General features: G+C 22.7%; 1 long non-coding RNA gene across 1 annotated transcript; it reads right to left on the reverse strand.

The window, feature by feature from the left end:
- Nucleotides 1-650: 650 nt before the first annotated feature.
- Nucleotides 651-5,663, reverse strand: LOC111621106. The gene is made up of 3 exons (XR_002756002.1): nucleotides 5,100-5,663; nucleotides 1,963-2,122; nucleotides 651-1,152 (listed from the first exon to the last, which is right to left on the reverse strand). It is a non-coding gene; the product is annotated as an uncharacterized LOC111621106 (long non-coding RNA).
- Between the last annotated feature and the right edge of the window lie 3,030 nt (nucleotides 5,664-8,693).

The raw sequence follows: 8,693 nt of genomic DNA on the forward strand, positions 1-8,693 counted from the left end.
TTCGGATGTAATGTTTACATTAAAACATAATAGAATTAATTAAGAAATTTCTCATTTTATAAAATTTTAATCAAATTTGCGACACGACACAATTAATTTTATTAAAATAAATATTTTATTAATATCATTATTATTAATTTATTAAAAATTTATATCTTTATAGGCTATTCATTTTCACTATTCAATACAGAAAATGGATAAAGTTTTACATTAAAAATAAATAAAACTTGGCTGAATTTTCTTTCTTTCTTTCTTTTTTTTTAATAAATTTTATTATAATTTTGAATTTAGTGAATTTTAATTTAAATCAAAATTTCATGAATCACACAACAGATGTTTCTCAATCATGAGCTATTAAACTAAATAGGAAAATCTATTCAAATGCTGTTTCTCTTATCCAATTACACATACATTGATTTTGACTTCATTTAATTTATTTTATTCTATTTTAGTGCATGTTGTTAGAAATCATTTAACAAATGAGAATTAATTTATATCTAATCAATTTTTTTTGTTTAACTTTACAAATATAAAAATAGTCTCTAAATACATTCATTGTATTATAAATAATTAGCTTAATACATTGGAATTTATACTATTGAGAAAATTGGTTAAATAATTCTTGATTTTAATTAAATTTTGGCTTTAAACATTCATTATTCACTGAGAGTATAGTTAATCAAGCAATACAACATTGGCTATTTATATTATAACAATTTGTTTAAGCATGGATATGTTAAGTTTATCTTTAAAATAACAAAATTTCAATTAGTGTTCTCGTTTTAAAAACCCTGCAAATGATTTCTAAATGTGTAAAAAAATTTATACTTTGATCATTTAAATATTACAGTTGATTTCATTTCCGTAATAACAAGTTAACTAGAAAGCATTACAAATATATAAAAACAGTTTTTATACATTATTTTTTTTTAAAAACAGGTATACATATATATTTGCAAACTAAAATAATATCAATTTAATTTTTTATAACTTATTTACAAATCCAGTCGGAATTAGAGAAAATACAAACAGTACAGGCTTACAGCGGCTATCTTTGAAGTCGAGGAATTATATATATATTTTTTTTAACAGCATCGACAAACCAACTTGATCATTATAGCAGAACAAAACATCAACATAGTTTCTTTTTATCTGTAAAATATAATTTTCTTACTAAATATTCATCATAATTTATTTATAAACAAAATTTTGGTTTATTAATAATGTTTATTTGCATATTTTATAATCATAATAACTTGAAATTCTGTAAGAAACATAAAAAGATTTTTTTTGTTTACAAAAATTAATGTTGTTTTCTGAATTTTATCTCGAAAATTTTCTTACTAAATGAATTAATTTATTACAAAACTAGAATTTTTACATAATTTTAACAATATATTTTTCTAACTTCTTCCAATCTTCTATCAGACTTAACGTTGTATAAATCTCCCTATACACGTTTTAATCTAAAACCACTTATATCGCGAGGTTTATCAATAATGTTTCTCTGAATACAGTATTTTATATTCATAGTTGGTTGACATTCTAAAGAATTAGTAACGAATTTCTTTTCTTGATGATAAAAGTTGATGGCTTCTTCAATTTTATCTAGAAAGTTTCTTATTATATTAGCTAATTTATTACAAAAATAGTATTTTAACACAATTCTAATCCGATAATTTCAAATTTCTTCTTTCCTCCTATTAGATTTTATCTTTTATGAACTTTCGCGCGTTCTGTAAATTCCTATCATTGAACGTAGTGAAATATGTCGGTAAACAAATTTCATAACGTTCAATAATATGGACGTTGCAGACTGTATTTTGCATTTAAAATTAGTTAAAACTTTGCAGAGAAGTGCGGAAAAAATGTTTCCACCCACAAAATTAATGTTTTCTTCAATTTTATCAGAAAAATGTTCTTATTACATTAGTTAATTTATTAGAAAAATAAGAGTTTTACATAATTCTAATCTGATATCTTCTCAAACTTCTTATCTTCTATCAGAATGAACCTTTTATGAACCCCTTTTCACGTGTTAATCTATAATCTCCTACTATTGAACGTCGTGAAAAGCATCTTTACCATTATCGAATTTTTCACATGGATCACTAATGGAAACCTTTGATAAAAATAGAATTATTAAAACGTATATTACAAGCTTAAAAACAATTTATTATTATTATAATCCTATTTAACGAAAGAGATTTATATCAAAGAAGGGGATAAAAAACATTCTTAAGATTATTGTTCTCTACTTAATACATTTATTAATTATTCATAATACCACTAATTAGTAATCTTGCTTATTATTTATGAATTTTTAACTATACTAATTTAATCCCAGATTGAAATAAACAGATTAAAATTACATTTGTTGTACTAAAAATAGAATTTATTTATGCTTTTTAGTACTTAGATGCCGTCTCCTAAGTAGATAAAGCATCATTTCAAAAATCGAAAACATGTTCACGTGATGTTTTTTCTAATGTCATGTCATTTCACTTCTTAGGTGTGCTTTGTTGTCACAGTTTATTACATTAAAGAAAGTACTGTACTTTCATATTTGTCTTTGCAAGAACAAGGGACCTAATGCATAAATGATGTAAAGTTATAATCAGAAAATTTGAAGACATTAATATTTATTTTGTGATAGATATAAGCTTATGGGTGATTATTAATAATATTTATTATGTAAAGTAAAATCTTAATATCTTCTTGTTATTCTTATTTCTTAAAAAGTAACTGTCACATTAGTGTCTATTTAAAATATAAGATATTGATCTGATAAGTTTAAAATACTTTTATTTGAAAAGGATTTTGAGATGGTAAATTTTAAATAATAATAAAAAAAGTCAATAATTGATTTATATTTGTATAAATACAAATCCTTATTAATGTCAGATAATGCAAAACTGTAATAATGCCAAGTAATACAAAATGTGTTCAATTAATTTTCTATATTAACGCCACGTAATATTAAATGCGTTAATTCAAGTAACACAAACCTAATTAACATTGTGTCAATTATGTTGTGTTAATAAGAATTAAAATAATACTGTATATACAAAACTTATTAACAGAAAAGTTGTGTTAACGCCAAATAACACAAGTATATTTTAATGCCAAATGATATAAAATGTACTTCAGTTTACACGGATTAACACAAATTACATACATTAATACAAATCTGTACCTTAGATCAGATATACCTTACTTGGCATTAATACAGCTTGTATTAATGCCAAGTAAGGTATATCTGATTTAATCCCAAATAACACAGCTCTGTTAATATTAACTTATATAAAACTATATTCCTTAATGTAAAACTGTGATAACGTCAATTAAAATAAGTCTAGTTTAGTTTCAATTATACTGTTATGTTAATACCTAGTAACACAAATCCACTTTAACTTCACAAAAAAGAAATCTTTATTAAGGACAAATGATACATTTAACTCTAATAATAAGCTGTATTAATCGAATTAATACAAAACCACTTACACATACAAGAAAAAATACGTTAACACCAAGAAAAAAGTAATTTTAGAAAAAATTTCAACTTTCAAGCAGTAAACATAATCTTTGCATAAGGACTGATACATCTCGTTTCCATTAGCCTAAGTGATGTTTAACTACGAATGGACATTGCAATCGTTTTATTCAGATGTCAACTACAATTAATCCCGATAATAAATCATTCTGTGATTACTCTAGGCAAGTGTAAGCGCCTTATCATTCTAACTGACTGAATACAATCAGATGTTTCTAGTACAATTTTACTATCTATTTTAATGTATTCCGTTGTTTTGAAATATATATTTATATTTTTCATTCAAGATTTCTTTAGTAAGATCCCGAGAGAGGTTTTGAAGCACCGTGAAATTGGGCCTTTCTAAAAATTCAATAGATGGTAAAAGACACAGACACTTCTCTAGTCCAGACCACAGGTGGGGCTCTGTCTTCGTTTCTATTGCGTGAAGTTTCCGGTCCATGAAGCGAACACATATCTAATGTTTGCTAGGGACAGATGTTCTTGTAAAAAAGAGGGAGTCGAAGAGTGTCCCTACTTCTTACAAAAGAAAAATAAGGAAGGGGGGTTTCTACCTTAACGTGATACATTTCATACCCCCACTCGCAACGAATAAAGCACCTTTTCTATACAGCAGAATATATTCTCTAAAACTTGTGAAAAGTTGCTTTTATACTACTATTTTTTTAAAGTGAAATACTTTTCTTAAATCATGGCTAAATAAAGATTTAATAAATTAAAAAAGAAAACTAATAAAGTAATTAAAAGATTCTATACTTTTATGAATTATTTTGTTCCGTGTACTGATTGTTGGCTGTAATTAAAATTATAGATAATAAAAGGCCACTCGAACAATTAAGTTTTCTGTCGATCCCCCTCTTTGATTAAACCAAGAACATTTTATTGATGCATTTTTACAAATGAAAAAAGAATTTTTGCTTTTTTTTCCTTCTTATGTTAGAGTTAATTACGTGAATGTTCTTGTTTGTATTTCAAAACATGGTCAAAATTAATCTTTCGGAATTAGAAAAGAAAATTTCAACTCTTCAAATATTATTGAATTGCAAACCTTAAATTTTAATAATGATTTTTATTGATTATTTAATCACTTTAATTTTTCTTATTTTTTTATTCTTCTTTTAATAAGTTCCAATTTTACACACACAAAAAATTACATAATTTATTTTATTTATTAAAATATTTAAATAATTAAATTTTTAAATTTCCTNTCTTAAAAATATTTTAAATAAAAATCCATAATTTCTTTATATAAAATTAATTTTATGTTTATTTAATGTTATACTTAAATTTTATAATATATAATTTTGCAAGTTAAAGTAAATTAATTTAAAAATATGCTTTATTTTAATATTGAAAACAGCTTAAAAATAAAAATTTTAAGTGATTTAAATAGACCTTTAAATACACGAAAGAATATTATTACATGAATTCAAATATTTCTGAATTATATAATATTAAAGTCTTATATAAAAGAAGATTATTTTCTTAAGTTATTTATAATTATTTATATTTATAAAAAAAGAAGTATTCTTAAAAGTAGATTTACTTGTCTCATTCAAGTTATAAGAATGTATTCAATGTTGTGATGGATTTAGGATTTGCAAAGCTCGAAAAGAAAAAGTACCATCTGGAACGGAAAAGAAATCTTAGTCTTCTTTAGAAATGGTTTTGAAAATATCTGAAATGTAGTCATGCCAAACCAAAATAAAATAGGCTGTAATATATAAAAAATAAAGTAAGTAAATAAATACTTCTATCATTGAAAATTGTGTCTGAAAATATAGTTTCAAATTTTCATATTATGTTGCGATTAAAACAACTTTGGTGTTGAATATAAAATAAGTATTTGAACTTATTTATTATAAATGATATCAGTTGTATGTATAGAACATAATTTTATAATAATTATTATTCTATTATGTATTTCTGTGTACTTTAAGGTACATAACTTTTAAACTTGTGGCGACATCTGTCCTTACAAAGTGCAAAATTGAGTTTTGCAAGGGATAAACATCCCTTTTTTTATGTTAATTCATAACAGAATTTCATTATCTTTATATATTTACTACATGTTTTGTTTAAAATCATATTTATCAGCTGTAATGCTTTACTATTATATTTTGGCAAGTAAAGATGTTTGGCAGTGGTGATGTCCTAATAAATATAAAATTTGTATTGAAATTTATTATAAAATAAAAAAGTACATACAATATATCTTTTGCCTCGTTTATTAAGTTATCTTCAATAAAACTATAATTTAAAAACACTAAGTAATATATTTTACTTTATTTTATTTTACAATTAAAGTAATAATTGTTATATTACTTAGTGTTCTTGTGACTTGATTTAAATTAATTCACGTGATAAAATGTTACATTATTCATTGTATGAAACATTTTAAAATTATATTTATTACAAATTTTAATAAATTAAAATTTTTTTTTCTTAATTTGAATGTTAAATAACGTTACAAATTCTTTATAACTGGTTAAATTTATGCAAGAATTATTTTTAATATTTATATTTTAACTTTGAATAAGCTGTCCATTTTATTGTTAAACCTTTATAAATGATTTATTAGCTTTAATATAATGAAGTTACTTCAAATTTTACATAAATTTATTAATTTTACAGCTCTCTCTCTTTGTTAAACTATAAGCCAATTTATAAAGTAAGATTTTAACGTAAAAGAAACGCTATAAATCTTAAAATACCTATAAAAAGAAATCACAAAGTTAGATTGCAAGATTTAAGAAAAATTACCAATAATATCAAAAACTATAGCTGCTTTTTTATATTAGTTACTTTTATATATATTTCTATACAGTTTGCCAGTAGAAAAGCAATATTTAGTGAATTTCTGGAACCATTTTGTATGATTAAAATTGAATTTTGTCTGAAGTTAAAATAAATCAAAACTGTTCATATAAAAACAAAATGACTAAAGCTATAGAATCTATAACTTTTTTTAGTGATAACTTGAAGCAACTTCATTCTTTAACTTTACACAATTACAAAAAGTAAAATAATATTTTTATTTTTTTTATAAAAAAATAAAGAATTATAAATATTTTTTAAGTTTCTAGTTTTTGAAAAGAAATTAATCTTTACTTTTTATTTAAAAATAAATTGAGTTATTTCTTTTTCAAAATAATACAGTTTTTAAAAAGTTTTATAGTGCATTTAAGGAAGAATATACAGTATACTGTATTATATTCTTCCTTATATAATTTTTTATAATAAAAACTANTATCAGCTGTAATGCTTTACTATTATATTTTGGCAAGTAAAGATGTTTGGCAGTGGTGATGTCCTAATAAATATAAAATTTGTATTGAAATTTATTATAAAATTAAAAAGTACATACAATATATCTTTTGCCTCGTTTATTAAGTTATCTTCAATAAAACTATAATTTAAAAACACTAAGTAATATATTTTACTTTATTTTATTTTACAATTAAAGTAATAATTGTTATATTACTTAGTGTTCTTGTGACTTGATTTAAATTAATTCACGTGATAAAATGTTACATTATTCATTGTATGAAACATTTTAAAATTATATTTATTACAAATTTTAATAAATTAAAATTTTTTTTTCTTAATTTGAATGTTAAATAACGTTACAAATTCTTTATAACTGGTTAAATTTATGCAAGAATTATTTTTAATATTTATATTTTAACTTTGAATAAGCTGTCCATTTTATTGTTAAACCTTTATAAATGATTTATTAGCTTTAATATAATGAAGTTACTTCAAATTTTACATAAATTTATTAATTTTACAGCTCTCTCTCTTTGTTAAACTATAAGCCAATTTATAAAGTAAGATTTTAACGTAAAAGAAACGCTATAAATCTTAAAATACCTATAAAAAGAAATCACAAAGTTAGATTGCAAGATTTAAGAAAAATTACCAATAATATCAAAAACTATAGCTGCTTTTTTATATTAGTTACTTTTATATATATTTCTATACAGTTTGCCAGTAGAAAAGCAATATTTAGTGAATTTCTGGAACCATTTTGTATGATTAAAATTGAATTTTGTCTGAAGTTAAAATAAATCAAAACTGTTCATATAAAAACAAAATGACTAAAGCTATAGAATCTATAACTTTTTTTAGTGATAACTTGAAGCAACTTCATTCTTTAACTTTACANCGAGTTTTAAACAATTATTTCTCATAAGTTATGATAATTAAATAATATCACCTCATAATTCATTGTAGTTTAAGAATTTTCATAAATTATATCATAGCAACTATTTCTCATAAACTGCAACAGTTTAACAATTATATTTCATAAATGGTTCTAGCTTTGAACAATTATTTCTCATAAATTATATGAATGAAACAATAACTTCATATAAATCATTTTAGTTTAAGAATTCTCATAAATCATTTTAATTAAATACTATGATTTCTCATAATTGTAAGTCACTGTATTATATTGTATTATAAATTAAAAGTAATTAAAATGGAAATAATATCTTAATTATTATTTGATAGATAATAAAGTTATTCGCTTATAAATATTAGAAATATTTATTTTTATAACAATTCATATATTAAAACGGACAGGCCAAAAATTTCCGTTTTGGCAGTTTTCCGTTTTATAAAAGTTTATGTTTCTATTAATTAATCCTTGTAGAGAATTGGAGGAAAACAGTTTGTATTCTTTTACAAAAAAATTATATTTCTTGAGACTACATACAGGATGAGTCAATTTCATTCTTTTTCAACTTCATTCATTTAAAATTTTTAAAAAAGTTTGTCTGAAAATTGTGACAATAGAATACAATGAAAATACAACCTTAACGAGCAATTATTTATTGTGACATCAGCACAATGCTGGACTGCAATTTTCAATCATATTTTTTAAATTTATTTAATTTAAAATATATACTCTCTGCCTCATATTAGTACTATTTTGCCCCTGTATATCATACTTTAATTGTTAGCAATGGAATCATGCAGGTCATCTATCTAGTTTTTTTTTCAAGGATAAATATTTGAATTGAAATAACGTGACTTTCAGTTTGCACCAGGAGTAGGTGTACAGTTAATTTGGATTTCTTGTCCCTAAGCTTTCAGCATCTTTCTCAACATTCATTTAACTAACTCCCTTCTCGAG

The sequence above is a fragment of the Centruroides sculpturatus genome, unplaced genomic scaffold, assembly GCF_000671375.1.
Source record: "Centruroides sculpturatus isolate CEXI.00-Female unplaced genomic scaffold, Cexi_2.0 scaffold284, whole genome shotgun sequence".
In the NCBI taxonomy this organism is placed as follows: Eukaryota; Metazoa; Arthropoda; class Arachnida; order Scorpiones; family Buthidae; genus Centruroides; species Centruroides sculpturatus.